This window comes from Panthera leo, chromosome A2, assembly GCF_018350215.1.
Source record: "Panthera leo isolate Ple1 chromosome A2, P.leo_Ple1_pat1.1, whole genome shotgun sequence".
Lineage (NCBI taxonomy): Eukaryota > Metazoa > Chordata > Mammalia > Carnivora > Felidae > Panthera > Panthera leo.
In genome coordinates this window covers 26,568,664-26,590,423 of record NC_056680.1, presented here as the reverse complement: position 1 = coordinate 26,590,423, position 21,760 = coordinate 26,568,664, and the positions used below count along the sequence as shown (strand labels likewise).

General features: G+C 40.4%; 1 protein-coding gene across 30 annotated transcripts in view; it reads left to right on the top strand.

Annotated features, from left to right (window-relative positions):
- CFAP20DC (CFAP20 domain containing) overlaps positions 1-21,760 on the top strand; it is a 238,260-nt gene that overhangs the window by 24,172 nt on the left and 192,328 nt on the right. The gene's annotated exons all lie outside the window — the stretch shown is intronic.

Genomic DNA, 21,760 nt, shown 5'->3' with positions numbered 1-21,760 from the left:
ATTCACTATATTTTAGAAATTGATGTGTTAGCATAAACTTTTAAAACATTTTAGAAGTTCAGTTCTCTATTATTGTAGGGGATCTATAAATCATATCTAACCCCTATGTTTTACAGAAAAAACCCTGAGACTCAGAAAAGGGATGTGACATTTTTCAAGACACAAAGTTTCTTAGAGGCAAAGCCAACACTAAATCCAGAACTCCTGACTCTCTAGCATCTTTGCTTGACATCTTTGCTGCTTTTTAGTGCTTGCGTTGGAAAAAGGGAAAGATGTAGTATGATTTTATAATCATGGTTTTTGACACCTTGAGAGTGAAGTTACTTGCGCAAGTACTTTGGACTACCAGTTGTGGAAAGTTAATTCTGTTACCGTAATCTGAATTTCTGTTCCTCTCCAATCCCTGTCCTCTAAAAACCACCAGAAATAATTAATTCTGTGTTTGGGTCAGGATTAGCAAAATTCAAAAAAAAAAAAAACAAAAAAAAAACAAAAAACCTACTTTTAAGGATTGTTTGGTTGTTAAGGACATTAATCAATTTAAATTATGTCTGGTAGAAGGATAAGTATTAGAACATGGAGAGCTTATAAGAACCCAAATGTACAACTTGATACAGGCCTCTTAGGAGGTGATGGTTGTCATTAATTTATCTCTCTTTTCCTCTCTCTTTCTCTCTCATTTCTTATCCTGTGAGTCTTCTCTGTTCTGTTTCATCTCACAGACCACCTTCCTCTGTTTGTCATTGTGAATGTGGGCAAATATGGCTACCAGTAAGTCCCTCTGTGACCCTACAACTCCAATACCCATCACTGTCTGACCAGATTCAGTAGGTGTATCTTACAATGCATAGATCTGAAAGAATAATCAGAATCAGTTATTGGCCAATCATTGGCCTTAAGCCAGCCGTCTTTGGTTGCAGCTTCAGAAAACAGATACCCTGAGAAGAGGGTATGGGGAGGGCAGGCAGATGGGCTGATAGACCCACTTGTACTCCCTTCTGAGTGTAAACATTTTTCAGTTACCTCAGAACCTCTTTCTTTCTCAGTTAGCTGCCCATGAGCTCTACAGATTCTTGAGCCCCTGTAGTGGGTGGTATTTAGGGGTACATAGTAGCCAGAATTTTTTATTGGAGTGAGATCTACTTTTTTTAAAAAATATGTTTATTTTTTGAGAGAAAGAGAGCAAGCTGGGGAGGGGCAGAGAGAGAAGGAGAGAGAAATCCCAAGCAGGCTCCACTGATGTGAGCGCAGACCCCACACAAGGCTCAAACTCATGAACTGTGAGATCATGACCTGAGCCAAAACCAAGAGTCAGGCGCTTAACTGACTGAGCAACCCAGTTGCCACTTAGAGTGAGATCTACTTTGATGTTATTCCTGTCCTATGTCATGTACTTCATGTATGTGGAATCCTGTATAAAATGTCTTAGTTAATCAGGGTAGGCTCTGCTTTGTGCACTCACTCAAGGACTAAGCACCATTTTTTTTAGTGCTTCTTTAGCTGATTAAGCACTGAGTAGATTGGTTAGGTTTGTTGAACATCTACAGTATGTTAAGCTCATTTCATAGTGTATTTGCCAAGTTTGCTAAGGTGCCTTACAACAGGTTTTTTATATATATTTCTGTCTCACATGACCTGAGAGCTTCAGGTGAGCTGTAGCTATGCTTTAGCTCTAGGTCAACTACATATCTAGGCTGTGTCTTCTCATTCTAGAACCTGCATTGAACAAACAGCCCCTGTGTGGGACATGCTCTTCATGAGGCAAGGGCAGAAGAGCAAGAGTCTGAGCAAAACCACACCAATGAATTTAAAGCTTCTCAGATATGTGTGGGACATGTTACTTATATTTATATCCATTGGCCGACTCAAGTCATACAGCCAAGCTTAAAGTCAGTGGGTTGGGGATATATAAACATCTTACATAAAAGTGATAGTAAGTAATTGTGAACACTGATAATATACACAAACACATATGTGTATTGTCCCATCCAGTTATCATAACACTCTTAAATACGGATATCCTCACCATTGTACAATGTACTAATTTAACAATTATCTATTTAGCACCTACTGTGTCCTAGACACTATGCTTTTCAGTTAATAAAGGTCAACGGGAGACTATCACTATACCATCCTTTATATTTTAACAATATGGATTTATTTTATTTAAAATGTTGTGACTTTTGTATGTACTCCTATTTGTTGTGAAACTGTGTTTTTTTTTTTACACTTTTTGGTCACAGGACCCCTTTACACACTTAAAAATTATTGAAGACTCCAAAGAGTTTTCATTTATGTGGGTTATATTTGTCAGTATTTACTGTATTAGAAATTAAAAGTAAATTTGAAAGATATATATTATTTAGAAATAATAACCCTATTACATGTTAGCATAAGTAACTCTGAATAACCAGCATAGAATATCTATATTTTCTAAAGCAAACAAGAAAAGGAACACAGAGTGGCATTGTTTTACACTTCGGTAAATCTCTTTAATGTCTGGCTAACTAGAAGACAGGTGTATTCTCATACCTGATTCTGTATTCAGTCTCTTATGGGATAATATGTCATTTCACCTCTGGCAAACTCCATTGTGTACTCATAAGAGAATGAAAAGGACAAAGAATGTCTTAGTATTGTTCCAAAAATAGTTTTGACATCACAGAGCCTCTGAAAGGGTCTTGGAGACTGGGATCCCCAAACTGCTCTTTGAGAACCAAGAGTCCCTTAAACACACTTTGAGAACTGCTCTTCTAAAGTATATTCTGAAAGCAAGCACATAATATCCTCAGTGCATTTTCCTGGAGCATTGCCTTCCTATTAATCTATTTTATAACTCAAGTGACTTTATTAGTCAGGTAGGCTAACTGCTGTAACAGATAACCCACTAATCTCAGTAATGTAACACATTAAAGTTTGTTTTCTGTTCTTGCTGTAATTCAGTTCAGGCCAGGTAGGGGCTCTGATCACACACAATCATTGAGGGACCTACACTCCTTCCATCTTCCATCTAGGACCTTGGAGTCCTCTACTGGATCTTCTGTATCTGGATAGCAGGTACAGAAGAGAGAGTTTAGAGAATCACATGGGGAGATATTTGAGGTCACATTCCTCTGGCCAGAACTCCTCTACCACCCATAACAGCATTGGAAGCTGGGAAGTAGGGTCTGGCTCTGTGCCCAGAAGAAAAGGAAACAACAGGTTTTGGCCAAGACATACCATCCTTTACCAGCTAAGTTTCTAATAAATAAGTTAAAAGAAAATTATGATTTACTGTCAGCTATTTTGACCTTATGAAACTTAAGTGATACACAGTGCAAAGCAATAGTACCTCATGCTTTGAGAAAAATTGTAGGGACATGCAGTCGAAAATAATTTTTAATTATTTTGGGGCGCCTGGGTGGTTCATTCAGTTGAGCGACTGACTTCGGCTCAGGTCATGATCTCGTGGTTTGTGAGTTCGAGGCCCACGTCGGGCTCTGCGCTGATACCCCATTTTGGATTCTCTTGTCTCCCTCTCTCTCTACCCCTCCCCCGCTCACAGTCTGTCTCTCTTTCCTTCAAAAATAAATAAACATTTAAAAAAACCCTTTAAAATAATTTTTAAATATTTTAAACTTTTATTTTGAAATAATTAATTGCAAACATGGTACAAAGAACTACTTTTATCCAAATTCACCAATTAACATTTTACCGCATTTGCTTTTACTTTCACTGTGTATACGCACGTGTGTGTGTGTGTGTGTGTGTGTACATACACATTTTCCCTAAACTATCTTGGAGTGAATTGCAGACCTTCTACTCCTTTACTAAATACTTGAGTGTGTACCTACTAATAACAAAGACATTCACTTACACAACCACAGTATAATTTTCAAAATCAGGGTATTCAGCATTGATGCAGTATTATTACTCATGGTATAGACCTACTGTCCTTTGTAGCAATTATGTTTTTAGTCTAGGATTATACATTTCATTTAGTTTTCTTTGTCTTCAGTCTCCATCAATTTGAAATGGTTCCTCAGCTCTTCTGTGTCTTTCACATCAATGACTTTTCTGAAAAGTTCATTTCAGAATGCCCTTTCATCATGTTTTTCTGATGTTTTCCTTTTTAGATTCAAGTTCTACATTTTTGACTTTAGAAATACTATGAAAGAGGTGTTGTATCCTTCTCAGTGCATTTTACCAAGAGGCATATGATGTTGGTTCATTCCATTTTAGGTGGTGGTAACTTTGATCCCTTGGTTAAAGTGATGTCTTCGAGGTTTCCTCATGGTTAAGTTACGACTTTTCTCTTTAAATTATTAAGTCATTTATGGGGATATGCCATGATAGTGTGTAAATATCTTGGTCCTCATCAAGGTTTCCTTTACTAGTTTAGCATGATGATTCTTGCCTGAATCAGTTATTATTTATAATGGTTACAAAATGAAGTGAATTTTTAAGTTATTTTCCAGTTACACATATAAGAAACAAGTGTGGTAGACACTTGTTGGCTCTCTGCCTAGCATACTTTGCCACATTTTTCTCTTCCTAAAATTTTCTGTGTTTTGTTTGGATATCTCCTCCTGCCTAATGGCAGTCTTTGTATTTCTAGTAAAAGTGATGACAACATAGCCAGCCCCTGGTGTGGACTTTGATTGATAGGTCAGTTAGTACATTCCATCCACTTAGCCACATTTATTCTTTTAGGAGTGGGAGTCTGACCTACTCTAGCCCAATCAGAGTGAACTTTAGGGCTCTTGTTTAGGTTGCTGGACTGGAGCATCATTTGCATCTGGCAACTGTCATGTGACCATGAGGATAAAGCTGACTCAGATGGCAGAGGAGAGAAAGAGAAAGAAATTGGGTCATTGATGACTGTTTTGAGCTGTTAAGTCAGTCACCCCTGAAGCCTGTCCTACTTCTGTGGTTTCCAATTGTATGAGCTAATAAATTTCATTTATTAAGTGAGCTAGCTTGAATTGGGTTTTCTGTTAACTTTTGACGTAGAGTCCTAACTGATATTCTCAGTAACAAATAGAAATAACTGTTTTACCTGATATTTTAAAGATGGTAAGGAGGATGTGTGCATAAAACTTTTCCAGCACAGAAAGAAATGGGCATAAGGGTTTGTTTGTTTGTTCCCTCACCAGCGTTGTGGTAGCACCCTGGCAGAGGCTACTAACAAAGGTGAAAATACCAGAATCAGCAAGGTATGTCCAATGTGTCAAAGGGTCATGAGCTCCATAGTTTCGGAGAGAGGCTAGATTCGTTTGACTTATTTCGGTTAACCAAACCAGCTTCAGTGAATTAAAGCACAGTAGGGGCGTCAAACGCAGGCATGTTGGAGTGTCACAGAAGCCCAAGGATACTGATGCAGCTGGGTGTGGAAGCCAGCATTAGAAAGCCTTAAGCACTCCCTCTCACTCCTCTGTCTCAGCTGTTCTGTGTTTCTGCTTCGTTTCCAGTCCTACCAGGCAATTTCAAAATACCTAGAGAGTGAATATGATTGTGTTAGTTGGGGTCAGGCATTCACTTCTGTTCAGTTCAGTTGTGCTCATTGGTATAAAAATGATTTCAGAAGACCTAGCCCTGAGGGTATGGAGATTTCAGGGAGGGAGTCAGAGACTCCAGAGTTGGCTACTAGAGAAACATTTATAAATGCCACAGCCAGTTGAAGTCATAATTGTAAGCAGGAATAATTGATCTGTGATGCCTTTCTTCCCTCTCAGGACTTCTGCCCCTCATTATTAGCCTGTATTTCTCTCACTTGAATTCTTCCTAAGATGCTCGTTAATAAGATCTTAAGGTGTGGGTTGTAATCATTTCCAGGATATGTTTTATTTTACTAAGTTCATGTTTTACACCAGCAGCATCAGCAGCCTGGGAATTTGGACTGCAAATTCTTAGGCTCCACTCCTGAAGTACTGAGGGAGAAACCAGCAATCCGTGTTTTAACAAGTCCCTCTAGGTGATGCTTGATGCCCTTGATGTCTGAAAACCACCACCGTGGGGAATTCTGGAAACCCATGAGGTGGCCGGAACCCGGGCTCTGTCGTCTTGCCAGCATCTGTTCCCTGGTTCTGCTTGACTATCAGAAATATAGCCAAATTTTCCTCACCCATTGGCTCAAAAGAGAACCCTAAGCTCTGGCCACTAAAGAGGAAAAGAGACTTGAGCTGCAGAAAGGTTCTGTCTTCAGCTCTAGAGTCTGTCTCTTCAGTTTAGACCCAAGGGCCCACCCATGCATCTAGCATTTCTGGACCTTTTTCTGCCTGTGTGTGCAGAAGTCTGAAAGCCCCTGTTCTTTCTCCACATCCCTGCTCTTTCTATGACTCCCTCCCTTCTCCTCTTTCTTCTTTTCTCTCTTACCCTCATTTTATTTCTTCTTTCTCTTCTAAATCCTTCTTTCTCCTTGCCTTGTCTTTCTTTCCTTTGCCTTCTCTTTCCTCTCCACCTTTTTTATTCTTGCCCTTTGCCTTCTACTTTTTCCTTTTTCATTGTTTTTCTCATTTTCTTTTTCCTTCTTCCTTCTCCTCATTTCTTGTAATTCTCCCCATTTTATTACTCTTCCTCCTCTGACTTCTGCTTGGAGGGGTAAACTCGCTCAAGAAGAGAATAGATGAATGCCTGCGGGCCACAGAAAGTGGCAGATGCCATTGCTGTTGTCCTTCTTGCGACCTCCAGACATCCTTAGACACCCAGGGTAACTTCAGGATTATCCGGGGTCTGGGACTGCCCCCTCCTGCACCTGTTCAGCAGGATCCAAGCTTTTCAGCTCTGGGTCCCCTCAGCCTCCTAGCCCATGCCCGACCCGGACCTGAGGAGCAACTTACACTGCTATGTGCTGGCACATGTGTACCAATGAGCTCTGCAGAGGGAGTAGGGTATTGAGGAGCCCTGATATTGAACATTTGCTAATTTCTGTGGGGTAAACGTTCCCACTGGCTGCTTTCAAGATGCCAACCTGACATCACTGAATGAGGAGCTGGAAAGAGATGCTCCCAAGGGACTCCCACAAACCAGTGAAACCAGTTGTAGCATGCTCTGAGGAGGGTCTTACTAGCCATGGCCTGCACACAGCACTACCACTTTCCCCCATTAATGCACATTAACGGATGGGTTGCTCTAATTTGAGACCTCAGATGTCTGCTCACTCCTTATTTAACAGACTCATGTTTTAGAATGGCCACTGGAATAATTAAAAACAGCAGTATATAGTAATGGCCACAACACCACATTTTAGTTCAATTCAATAACATTCAACTGCAAATACTGCCCCCCAAATTGCAGCCTTGAATTTCAATGATTTGTAAACCTTTTTACTTATGAGTCTGAGCTCAGTCAAAATATTACTATAAATTGACAACACTTTTGGATTATAGATATAATAAAGTCTTGGTTAATATTCAGTTAAAACATAAGCTATCGTTCTGTCACCCTGTCTTTTTTATTTGCATTCTACAGCATCTCTGGTGGATTTTTATTATTTTTAAGTAGCTTCACATTATGTTTTATGATACATTTCTTCCTGCAACAGTTTTGCATACAGATGGAAATGTTGGGAATCTAGTTTAAGGCTGATCTTATTTATTTATTTATTTATTTATTTATTTATTTATTTATTTATTTATTTTATTCTGTTATGTGATTGATCTGGTCAGTGAACAAGAAATTCTTCGAGGCCATCCATCACTCCAGGCAGCAGCTGAGCTAAACCTTCTAACTCACTGCTTCCAGTCAGTCATGCAAGATTCGGGTTATAAATATTGAATGTGCAAACAACTGTTTAAATTAGCTGTCCTATCTATTTTATGCAATTTCAGTAGAAAAGCAAGCTGATATATTGTTTAGTGGCAAGAGGTAGAAAGACAGTGAATTCAGTGTTATCCTTCCATACGTCATTGAACTCATCCTGTTGGCAAATATTTAAAATAGATCAAATTAATTCCTGTTCCCTTAAGTTAAATTAGAAAAAAGGCAACTGAGCATGTAATTTATGTAGCTTTTTTGGTTTTTTATATTCAAACAGTAGCAAGACTGTTAATAATTGTAAATGTAGCCATCTGCCAAAAATATAGTAGCCAATTGTTAAAAGCTTAGTTCTGTGAATTTTGTTACCTCTTTGCAATAACAAAAATAGCTTAATATTTGGAAAATATTTGGGCAGGAAGGAAAGTAGCAGCTGGCTTATCCTAGCCTTCCTGGTAAGCATCTAGAATATTGAACATGTGCAGGTGTTTGTTTTTCTGCTACTTGGATGTGTAACAAGTGGGCACACTTTCACCAGTATTGGTGTACACAAAAGATAAAATTGCCAGTCATCTGTAGTGACTTCAACAAGCCCTTCGTATGTAATGAATTTAGGTAAACTTCAAAAATTGCTGTCTCTGTTTTAAGTTTATTCTTCAAATCAAAGTATTCTGGGAACATCCTTTCAAGTAGCCTACATTAATAGCAAACATGAACTGCTTACAAAAGAGAAAATTATATGCCTCCCTCATAGGCATGCAGGGCGTTGGACATGGGTCTCTTGACAGTTGGATTGCAAACTATTGCAACCTAACGGAAAAGCTGGGTGAAGTTTTATGTTATGTTCTGTGGCAAACACTGCTCACTGCTTACCCAAATCCATTTTTCTCTTCTTCCTTTAGCAGAAATTTTAGCAGAAATTTTGGTCGGGATGGCAGTGAACCCAGCTAAGCAGACGCACCTTCCAACACTCCCATGTAGCTAGAGATGGCCACATGACCTACTTCAGGCCAATGAAATACAAGTTGAATTTCGCTTGGCAGTACTCCCAGGAAAGCTTTTTATTTTTATTTATTTATTTATTTTTATTTTTTTTAATATGAAATTTATTGTCAAATTGGTTTCCATACAACACCCAGTGCTCATCCCAACAGATGCCCCCCTCAATACTCCTCATCCACCCTGAACTCCCTCACACCCCCCATAAACCCTCAGTTTGTTCTCAGTTGTTTTTTTTTTTAATTTTTTTTTTTAACGTTTATTTATTTTTGGAACAGAGAGAGACAGAGCATGAACGGGGGAGGGGCAGAGAGAGAGGGAGACACAGAATCGGAAACAGGCTCCAGGCTCTGAGCCATCAGCCCAGAGCCCGACGCGGGGCTCGAACTCACGGACCGCGAGATCGTGACCTGAGCTGAAGTCGGACGCTTAACCAACTGAGCCACCCAGGCGCCCCTGTTCTCAGTTTTTAAGAGTCTCTTATGTTTTGGCTCCCTCCCTCTCTAACCTTTTTTTTTTTTTCCTTCCCCTCCCCCATGGTCTTCTGTTAAGTTTCTCAGGATCCACATAGGAGTGAAAACATACGGTATCGGTCTTTCTCTGTATGACTTATTTCACTTAGCATAACTGCACTAACTTGTTCCTTTAGCCCTGTGTCCTCTGGCACTTTGCTCTTGCCTTGTTTTCTGCTCCAAGTGTGAATACAATGCATGGAAGTCAACAGCCTTCTTGAGAGTATGAATGCAAAAGCTGTGTGTGAGGATGGCACAGGGGAAAGTGCAGAAAAAAGCTGGGTCCCTGATGGCATTATTGAGCCACTACCCTGTCCTGAACTGCCAGTCGTTAGATTTGAGTGAATAAATAAACCTCATTTTTGGTTAAGCCACTGTTTTTCTGCAATATCTGTAGCCTAACACATCCCTAAGTGATATACTTCTCTTTCTGAATTAACTAACTCTTCCTGAAATGATACTTGTGTCTTTTAAAATATAGTCTACTTTGAAATTTTAAAACTAAGCTTTAACTTATGTCCCTGTATGAAAACAAATTGAACCAGGATTGCCCTACTAATAAATTTCATGATTGATAAATGTAAAAATGGTATTGTGTAATCATTTTAGTAATAAAGATCACAATTTCAGCATAAAGCTCAGGGAATTTTCTTAATGTCCTCTCTCAAATCTTATTTTGTTTCATCTTTGATCAATTCCTATCATCTTTTCTTACCCTTCAAGTGCTCATAGGCAGAGGCTTATTTATAAACAATAATAATGTAGTGTCACAAGTCCTAGAAATATTTGTCACAAATGTAAATCTGATTTTATTATTTCCCTGCTTAAAAGCTCTCCGTAGTCTTTGTTGTGCTACTAAAGGCTTTTCCATTCTGGCTCCAACTGTCTTGCCCAATCACATCTCCTTCCTCCCAACATATTCCCTCATCCCTGTGCTGTTTAAAACCACTGGACTGCTGGTGGGCTCCCGAAACTATACCATACTTACCATTCTTTCACATCCTTCCTTATCCTTCCTCTTGGGTGCCCTGTCTCTTGTCTCCATCTGTGAAATCCCACTCATCCTAAAAAACTTGACTTCAAACGTCTTTCGCTTTGAAGCTTTCCGGACTCTTCTCCTTTCATCTCCCGTGCCTTCCATACCATTCTTTTTATGCTTATATTATTGCATTTATTAGTTTGGTTTACGTTTACTTAAGGTCTGTCTTTCCCAGGAGACTGTATGTAAGTTCCAGGAAGAGACTATACGTTGTTGTGCCGCTTCAGTATCTAAGTCAGGATCTGGAATGGAGTAAATCCTAAGAATTTTTTTATGTCTTTAGAACAAAAAAATTAAAAAAAAAGACTTTCTGCACCTCTCTTTGGGTGCTAGGATTATGTACCTGTTTGTTAATGTATCTCTGTGAAGGAAATGCTGCCAGTATTAGAGTATTCATCAGTTTTGTAACAAATAATCATCTGTCTGAGTCATCTGTGCATCTGCTTTTATTGAACGATGACTTTCTTGCTTCTCTGTGTGTTTTTAATTTTTGAATTACATACCACACATTGCATGCAAAGCACAGTAAATTCTGAAGTAAATAACATTCATCTCCAAAAAGAACATACCCTTTCCTCTTAGGCCAGTGGAGGAGGCAAGGGCTGAGTCAGTCCATGGTCGGGCTGGGGCAGGGCTTTAAAGCTTGAAAGCTTCTGTGTGATTCAGTTTGTTACTAATCTTTTGAGAGCAAGATTAGATCTTTTCCCTTCAACAGAGATTGAGCTCTGACCACTGGCAAGATTTAAGAGATTTATAGACACATGGCTTTCCAAGCTGTAAGAGATCTCCCTCTCCTTTATAGCCTAGATGCCAAGTCTTTGGGTCCCTAGAGAGTGCTCTTTGTTTTCAGTCCTGCCCCTGGCTTTCTGTGCCTTGGAAGATGTCCCCCAGCCCCCCCGCTACCTGACCCAAGCCTACAGAGGAAGGCTACCTTGTAGACTCTGTGAAGGCCAAGAATTCCTTGCAAAGTTCTCCCTCAGCTCTCCTGGTCACCCCTAGCTTCCAGGAGCTGAAATCCCAGAGCGTGTTAGATGAATTTCCCTTCACTCACTAGTTCCACCCTCTACATTTACTATACTGCCCCCAGCCCTTGGTGAAGACCTATGGGAAAATGTTGGCAGACAGTCAGAGTCTTGCTTTGTAGGGGGGTGGGGGATGCATATCAGCATTCTGATCCATCACTGCCTACATGTACCTGGTACAAGCTTATCCCCATCCACAGCCAATTCTTCATCTTCCTTTTTCCCAGCTCCAAATAAGAACGGCCACTGGCCGTTGGTTTTAAATACTTTTCATTGACGAATAACACTGTATCTTGTGTATCATTTCCTTTCCTCTACATCCCCAGATTATCAAAAGGTATATTCTTATTGTAGTCATTACATGTGGAAGGAAATAGTTTCAGCTTTATAAGGAAAACAAGAGGTTCTTTTCACTGAAAGCCACATTTGTTTTAACTATTTCAGGATGCCTAGGGTATTTTGCAAATAAGGTTTACTAGTTCATATTGTCTTTTAAGCTTCATCAAATCTAGAAATGAGAATAATCAATTAAATTTGATTAGTTTACAAATAGTGTAGTCTCTGTTGACCACAAGAAAATTAAGCATCAAATGACAAAAGGGTGCCTGGGTGGCTCAGTCAGTTGAGCGTCCAACTTCAGTTCAAGCCCCACGATGGGCTCTGTGCTGACAACTCAGAGCCTGGAGCCTGCTTTGGATTCTGTGTCTCCCTCTCTCTCTGTCTCTCCTCTCTGTCTCTGTCTCTCTCTCTCTCTCTCTCTCTCTTTCTGAAAAATAAACGTTAAAAAAAAGAATCAGATTATGAAAACATTCATTTACATTAATATATTGAAAGTTTTATGACAATAAGAGCTAATGATAGATCTATGACAGTTACTGCCTGCGTGGGGACAGAGTGCAGGCACATAAACATGATGTTACCAGCATTTTATATCAGATGAGTCCATCTATACTGGGTAAAGTGATATAAAATGACTGAACACAAATACTAAATTTAATTTATATAAAAATCACATAAGAGCAAAATTTTAAAATTATATGAGAGCAAACTTCATACATAGTACATGTTAAGTATGTTACAGTCTCCCAATAGAGTGTGGTGTTTACCACACAACACAGTGATGTATAAGATGACTTCTCATCAGTTAGCTTTTTTTGCATAACAAACCACTCCAAGATTCAGTGGCTGAAAAGTATTACGTATTATTTCTCATGCATCTAGGGGGTGGGTTGGAGTTGACTGATGTTGGCTGGGCTTGTCTGGGTAGCTACCCCACAGGGGCAGTTGACCTAGACACACCCCTCCTGTGCTATAGCTCAAGGACCCTATCCTTCAGCTGAAGGGGACAGACAGAGTTAGGGGAGTTGGCCAGGTGCCATATGGCCAGGTGCCACACATTTAAGCAAAACAAAGAGCACACACTGAGTCTGAAACAAGGAAAGGTATTCCCGCGCAAGGTTATACATCCAGCACAGGCTGTGAGGACTTTCTTTATTTCTTGATAAGAAAGTATTCCAGGCTAAAGGCCCATTCTTGCACAGCTGACAGGGGGTTGAAAGACTACATATGAGTCTGCCTTTTCCAACAGATGTTTTCACAAAAAAATATCAGTCCAGTGGGTCTGTTAAGAGAACTTCCCCTGTATTTAGTTTAAGCAAAAACCAATTTTGAAAAAGCCATTAGTAATTGGGGGCAATGCAAGTGAAGTCAAAAAATCTTCATCCTATTGTATATTTGAAGTACAGGATCCTCTGCTTTCTTCCTTCAAGTTAGTTTCACACCTGTCCTGTAATGTTCCACAGTGGCAAAATTAGGATTGACCAGTTTTTACCATCATCAGGCATAGTCTGCGACTTAGATATATTGACTGCTCCGTTTTCATATCATGTCTGGAAAATAGAAACAGATGTTTTCAGACTTGTCCCATCAAAATGAGGTTTCATCTGTCTGTGTCTAGACTTATTACCATTGCCAACACTGTGTCTCTGATATTTTTAATGTGGATCTTTTATGGAGATACATATGTGTTGCTTTGGCATATATGTGACTTTTGGTTTAGAAAGGTAAAGAATAGTACTATAAATATAGTACTGTGAAAGCAGCCAATGGCTCACTATTCTGAAATGCATCTAGCTTCCCAAGTATTAACTCTGTGTCTGAATGCCTTGAATAGATTAGGTTACATAACACCTGTAAGTTCCACATAAACACCAACAAGTTTCTGGCTAATAGGTCTGGGCAGCAAGTCTTCATTCCCTTCTCTCCTATTCGGAATTTCCATAGAACTGTAACATCTGCTTGCCCTACACCCACTCATTCTAGCTGTTGTCTTGAAAAACAGAGAGAAATAAGAAACTAGGTTATTATAATGCATAAAATGAGTATCTTGCTTCAGATGACCAAGAATCTTATATATAGCATTTCATAATTCCTAAAACCTTTCCATTTTTTTCCACCTCCCTTCTGTAGTGCATTTTTAGCATGGATAGTCACTGCATTTCCCACCCCCTCCAAACTCTTGAAATGCTTACAAAAGAGGTCTTTTGATTCATCATATAACCACAGGAAAAGAACACAGAATTTTCAGTCAGGAATCCTGGATATCTTACAGCTTTGCCATTAACCAAGACCTTGGGCAAGTGATTTAATTTTCTAGGAGCTCCGGCTTTTTTATATGGAAAAGGAGAAAATGCCTACTTAATATGTGAGGATTAAGTTTGATGATAAAAAGAAAGTGCTTTTTAAGCTGTACAAATGTTAGTTCCTATTAAAAGAAGATTCCTAGTACTCTCCTTTTCATATAAACTTTAAGTATCAGCCACTTGGCTAAGGGAGAAAGATGAAGAAAAAAAGAACCAATCCCAATTGATAAGCCCAAGGACATTGATCTGACATCCCTCACTACACCTAGAGACCATCCCAAGTATATCAGACTTATGGTTGAGAGTAGGAATAATAGAATGTAAAATTCAGCAGTACTCTCTATGGTGTTAATTTGTCAGTAGCTTGGATTGTTTTTCTTTCCCCTTAAGGTGTCCAGGATACACTTCAGTATTTCTTATAATCAAAACTATAGCATCATCAATGATAGTTCTTAATACATAAATTAAGTAGATTTTTTTTCAATTTTTGAATAAGATTTTAATTAACCATATATAGTGCCTAGCACATTTTAGTTGCTCAACAAAATTTGTTGAGTGAATGATTTCCCATTTAAAAATACTTACACTAGCTTTTCTCCCATAACACCATTTACTCATGGATATAAAATACATTGTTAAGAAACATTCATTTTTCCCAATGATTTTAGAAATTGGAGGTGTGACCCCTGGGTTTGGACCACATATCCCTTAGGAAGGGAGCTAATGTTTATTTAGCACATAAGTATGACAGGTACTCCTGGTAGCATCATCTCAAATACTCTGGAATAAAAGGCCATTACTAGTTGCCTTTTGTAGATGACGGAACTGAGGTTCTAAGACTATCTTTCCCAAGGCGTCTCAGCAGGCTAAGAAGTGGGACCCCAACTCAGTTATTTCAAGCTCTCACAGTCCATATGCTTTTAATTGCATTGTTCTGTCTCCTAGGCAATGGTTAAGATAGTGGCCAATCACATGGCATTTCAGTATCCTGTGGGTGTTTTAAAATGCCAAAAGTTATAGCCTTGTTTAGTAGTTCACCTTTCTATTTAGAGAGTTCTCGGTTTTAGAATCCTGTCTTTAGCACAGGTCACCTTTCTGTCCTTTCCCTCCAGCTACACTCTTTGGCAGCGGGCTTGGGGAGCCTCTAACTCCTATGAGATCAGATAGTAACCTCAGGAGCTCCCCCTTCCTCCCTAAGACCACCCTGCATTGGAGGTGGTGCCTGGCTGGTTCTCTGCTTTTGAGAGATTTGAGGAAGACTTTCTTCTTCAAAGGCCAAACCCACAATCATCAGGGTTACTACCCCCTTTGTTTTCTTGCATTGTGTCTTCTTGTTGATCCACACTGTCACAGAGAGGCAGTATACAAGGCTCTGTTTTTACTGTGCTACCAAAGAGACTTCAGATGTAAAGTGTCGAGATAAGTGTAACTTACCGTGCTGTGTTAGTTATTTTAACATTGATTTAGATTCTAGGTCTTCTCCTTCCTTTTCTTGTGTTTCCATTCAGCAAGCTTCAGGCCTTTGAATTGACTATTTTGGGGCACCTGGGTGGCACGGTCAGTTAAGCGACCGACTCTTGATACCGGCCCAGGTCATGATCTCACGGTTCAAGGGGTCAGGCCCTGCGTCCATTTGCTGTTAGAACAGAGCCTGCTTAGGATTCTCTGTCTCCCTCTCCCTCTGCCCCTCCCCTGCTCTCTCTCATGTGTGCATGCTCTTTCTCCCCTGTCTCTCAAAATAAATAAATAAACATTTTTTTAAAAATGACTCTTTCTCTTATTTGATTCCAATCTGCATCCTAGTTTCAGTAACAGTTAATTGTTTAAGCCTTTTAGAATTAATAGATGAATTCTTCCCTTTCATCCTCTAATTTAAGTCCAGATTTCTCCATTTTTCCCCATCAGGTTCACATCATCCAGTTTACCTCTCTCCATGGGTGACATCCTTTCCTGGCTGAGTATCTCCTCAGTGCCCTCAGTTTTAGTTCAAAACATGGTATTTTCTGTATGTTATTCACCTAAGCCCCACCTCAGATGGTGTCCCACGAGCTCTATTCCAGAAGCTCCCCAAATGGGCCTTCCTTTTTGTAGGGACACAGCATTCTGCTCTGTTCTTCAGAGCACACCCTCCAGTTTGCCATCTGTTCTTGTGTCTCCATTTCTGTTGGTCTGCACCTCCCCCCACACACCTCTCACATCTTCCTGGACTCTCCCTGAGTCCTGGCTGTCTCGTGAACTGACAGGCCCTGATATGTTTCCAGTTTCCTCCATCAGCATTCTCAGATCTGTCAGGTATCACGGTCCCTCCCTGTCTACCTTGATAATGACTTATTTCTAGATCTTACCATCAGGTCATTGTTTCCTCTCCTGCAAAAATTAACACCAGCATCGGTGTCTTTACCATTATCATGGCTCTGTTTCTCTGACTCCCAATTAGGCTGCTAAAAATCTTGATTGGCATTTCAAAGCTGAAACATTTCTTCTTCTCCTCATGCCTTTATCTACACCCCGTAGCTTTGTCTACACCCCCTTCCCGGTCATTGCAGGGAACTCCTGCAAATGGACAACAGTGCGGCAATAAGTAGCATACAGTGAAAAAGGGCGAAGAAGGAAAATTCAGACGTGGTAGTTCTATATTAAATTTCAGAGGTGTAATTTAAATTAAATTACAGTTCTATAAATTAAATTACAGAGACTGGATTTTCTGGTGTTGCAAATAATAAATACCATTAGGTACAAAACCCAGAGCTCTGATAAGACCTGTTAAAACCTCTTCTGAGTTAGCTCTAGTGACTGGCCACAGCGTGGTCCTTTCCTGGGAACAATCCAGTGAGAAAAATCAGAGGGCCAAGGGTCTGTAGAAATATGCAAGGTCTATACCTTCCAGGCTTGGGTACCATCATTATGCAATTCCCCCAGACTTGGTACTTTAGAATCCATCTGTCATTTCCTCCCTCTTCCTGTTTAAGAACTGTAAGTGGAAATGTGACTCTTGTACCTCCAAATAGTCACTAACCATCTTCTGTCTGGTCCCCTCTGTTGATACTGTTGATGCTCCCACCTTATTCTAGGTCCCTGTCTCAAGCCTGGAGTAGCCTCCTTACTCAGTCTCTCGTTCATGTTTTTTAAGACTGTTCGGCTGCCTATTAGTCTGTGGCTTTTTCTCTGGTCCCCCAAACTTCAATGGTTCTAATTTTCCACCACATAAAGCATACATTCCGTTGATCTTGTTCACCTCTTCCAAATTCTGTGTTCACACTGGCGTCCACTCTTCTTCTACATACAGATCTTGCTTCTCTCCATGAGACACACACCAGCACTTCTGGTCTGCTTTGTGCTCCACCTTTAGCCATCAGTAAGCTCTCCCTCCCAAGTCTGGCTGTTAACAAACCTCCCCTGGTGTCTGAGTCCTCATCAGTGATGGTGATGGTAACCAGATCAGAGGCAGTGAGTGGTGGTTTAGAATTGGACTGCGCACCTGCTGTGTGAGTTTGTGTGAATTAACCACTTTGTGCCTCAATTTTATCAGCTGCAAATGAGGATATTAAAAGTACTGAATGATCCCCAATTCTCCATGGCCTGTGACAACACACATTCATTTCTTGCTCAGTGCACATGTAGGCTACAGGTGTGCTGCAGCTCTACTCTACCTGTCTTTTTCATTCCAGGGTGCAGGCTGTCATGCCGCCATCAAGTTCTATTCTACTGATACCATCAGTATTGTGATGGAGCCTCTGGGTGCCTCTTAAAACTGCTGCTAGATGGGTCACATCTGTGATAGCCATTGGCAAAGGCTATCACACGGCTGACCCTAGAGTCATCGGGGTAGGGATGTATTTTTTCACAGTGAACAGAGTAGGAGATATGTGTCCATAATAATGCAGTGCACCATGCTGCCTCATAGGTCTATTGTGGAGTATGAATAAGTAAATGGGTGTTAGAGCTTAGAAGGGTGCCTGACATACAATAAGGACTTATTAAATGTCATTGTTTTTTTGTTAATTCTTGTGCCAGGTTTCTACTCTAAGCATCTTACATATATCTTTTTTGGAGAGAGAGACAGAGGGAGAAGGAGAGAGAGAGTATGCTCACATGGGTTGGAGGGGAGGCACAGAAGGAAAGGGGGAGAGAGAATCTTAAGCAGGCTCCACAACACGGGGCTTGATCTTACAACTGTGAGATCATGACCTAAGCCAAAATCAAGAGTCTGATGCTTAACCTACTGAGCCACCAGGTGCCCCTCATCTTACATGTTCTTATAGTTTACATCTCAATATTGATATTATTATTCCCATTTTTCAAATGAATAAACTGAGGTTTACAGAGGATAGGTAAATTGTTCACAGTCACACTGTTTGAAAGAGACAGAGTGGGCATTTAAACCAGGCCTACCAGACTTCAAAATCTTTGCTCCTAACCTTCTACTATTCCAGTAGACACATATTGGGAAGAGTCTCCCTAACTTTATGATCCTGTTTCACTGCTGCTAGCATTCTCTACCACCCCCATACTCTGCTGTGACCTTGAAGGACTTGCCCTTAGACAGCTGCCCACCCAGAGACACACAGCTGCCAAAGTTCAAAGACTCGTTATAATGACCTTCAAATTTGAGTTAGTGTCCTTGGTTCCTTTACTCAAACAACATAAAGGTCAATTCTGTGGAACACCCACTGAGTGTGCCGCTTAGAACTTCTGTTAGATGAATGAGTGCGCCCCTTAGAACTTCTGCTAGATGGGTCACATCTGCTCAGAGAGCCCGGATTCTCTCAATCATATATTTCAAGAGCTGAATTTATATACCACCCTGACCTTACTTTGTGCAGGATTGTATTTGTCCAGTTTCTTGCTGGGCCTCCCATACCTTTCCCCAAGGCAGAAGCCAGACCCCACAGGAAGTCCATCTAGACATTGTTAGTGAGAAAGGTACCTATTTGTCCCTCTTTCTGTATCTCGTTGGTGGGCAGATTGTCAAATAATGTGGGCATTTGCAATTCTGCAAGGTTAGACCTGTCCACCTTCAAGGCTTAGGGTGTGGAACATGTCCTGAAAAGAACTTGTGGGTCCTCACATTCACTCTTCTGAGCCCAGGGCAGGAAAGCCTTTCCACCTCATACTTGGTTCAGTTACTGATCGTATTTTCTCCATGAGGATATGAGCATCATGAGAGTAGACACCATGTTTCATGACCCTTCTGCATTTCCGCACAATGCCTACAGGCGTGGGGACATCATTAGAGGCTGCCAGAGAGAACCTGCAGGGATGAACTAGGTACAGCCCTTCTTTGGGCAGCACACAGCCTAGGAGCTTTGTCTCTCAGCTCTAAAATGGAGACAGTTTGTGTCTGCATAACTGAAATGAGGATTCAGATTCAAAGAGCGTCAGTATCGTGAAGTGGTAGGAGTGTGCTCTAGAGCCCACACTGCCCCATTTATATCCCAGCTTACTATTTACTGTCTGTAAAAAGTTTGGGCACCAGTTTTCTCACCCATAGGTTGGGGATAATAGTACTCATTTCACAGGGTTATTGTGAGGGTTGAATGTTAGTGCAAGTGTTGGGCACATAATAAGAATTCCAGAAGTGTTAGGTATTATAAGTAACAAAATAACATATATGAAAATACCTAGAATTGCCTAGAACAATGATACTCAAAATGACCATCCACAGTGAGGTAAGGAACTTGTGCCACAGTGCCACAGTGTAAATCAATACCCTCCTTTCTTCTGTGAGTAACTCTTATTAGGGAAAAATTGTGTGCTTGGTGGTAAAGCCAATTTGTATTCTGGCTCTGGCTGTGTGTCTTCCATGTAGACAGTACCAAATGGCCCACAGACCACACCTCTGGTTTCCCTGGCCAAGGATGTGGTAGGCATTCGGTAACTTTGTTTAATTATTTCCCCGAACCTGTAAAAAGACTCTCTATTTACTTCTCTATTTACCTACTTCCTAAGGTAAGTAAATAAATTTCCTACTCAGTGAATTTTGTAGATTTGACGCTCCCTTATACCTATTTATAGTCTCAATATCTTCAGAGTTACAGAAAAATAGCAGCCATTGTTTTTGGTAAAAGTTGTATTTTTCTAGTAGTGAGAGGATAAAGATAGACATGTAGGTCATCATGTGAAGACTAGAACTTGCTTTTTCAGAGAGCGGGAAGACATAGAGACACCTTCCTTTTCCTTTGTCATCATTGTAGCATTTATTCACAGAGTCAAGTGTAAAAACACGAGCAGAGTTTTTACAGGTGAGATTTATTTATGTAAATAAGTTTAGAAACTGTGCCTCTTGTTTACCAGAAAAAACAAGTATGGTGTTGTTACCTAGAAAGGAATTAATATTATGTCAACACTATTTCAACTTAACATGAAATTCATAACCGTATTAGTCTAGGTTCTCCAGAGAATCAAAATCAATTTATATAGAGAGATGGATAGGTATATTTGTATTATGTATATGTTATATATATGAAGAGATTTATTATAAGGAGTTAGCAGGCACCTGGGTGGCTTAGTCACTAAGCATCTGACTTTGGCTCAGATCATGATCTCACAGTTCATGAGTTCGAGTCCCACATTGGGTGAGCATGAGCCCCACTTTGGGTGAGCCCCACTTCTCTATCTTTCTCTCCCTCTCTGCCCCTCCTGGGGTTCTCCCTGTCCCCTCTCTGCCCCTTGCTCACTTGTGCCTCTCTCTCTCTCTCTCTCAGAAGAAAAAAAAAAAAAAAAAGGAATTAGCTCATATAGTTATGGAGGCTGAGAAGTCCCATGATCTGCAGTTGTCAAGCTGGAGACCCAGGAGAGCCCATGGTAAAGTTCCAATCTGAATTCAAAGGCCTGAGAGCCAGGACACAGAGTAAGCTCCAGTCCTCATCTAACTTCAAGTCCAAGTCCAGAGTCCAAAGTCCAAAGTCAAGTCCAAAGTCCAAGTCCAAAGGCAGAAGACGAGGAGTGTCCCAGCTCTAAATCAGTCAGGCAGAGAGAATGAATTCTCCCTTCCTCTGCACTTTCTTCAACTCAGGCCTCCAATAAATTTCATGAGACCACCCACACTGGGGAGGGCTCTCAGCTTTACTCTGTCTGCCAATTCAAATGTTCATCTCATCCAAAAACACCCTCACAGACACACCCAGAATAATGTTTAACCAGATATCTGGGCATCCTGTGCCCCAGTCAAGTTGATCCATAAAATTAACCATCATAGTAGTATCAGACACATGGCCCCTAAAGGCCACTTTTTTGGTACTTTGTTGATTCCTATATACTTTCTTAAGGATGAATTATTTTCTTGCTGGGCTAAAACTTAGTCTAGTTTTAGATTTTAATTCCTTATTTTTTAATTAGATCTGTTTTATTCTCTTTTTAATTTTTATAAGTAGTGTATTTTTATGAGGGGTTATATGTGAAAATTTAAGACATGTGCCAGTGGTGGTTCTGGCAGATTTTCAGCTGCAGGAGCATTCTGTTTCTGAGCTAAAAAATAGATTTGATAGATTATAGAGGAAACCTTTTGAGTGATGGAACGGGGGGGGGGGGGGGGGGGGGGGGGGGGGGGGGGGGGGGAGGGAGAGGAGGGGCGGGAAGCAGGCTGCTTTGTGCAACCCTATCTCCCAATATCCTCCTTTTAAAAACGACATCATAAGGATATGCAGTGAAGATGGTAACTCTCTGTCATTCCAGAAAAGAGAGGGATGTAGGCAGAGCAGCCTGAAGTCTCAGGGCATGGAGGAAAAATGTTCAAAAACAGAAAAGTACTATTTGAAAATGCAAAAGAAAATGGCTATCCTAGGAACGAATTGGATTATTTTTCACTGATAG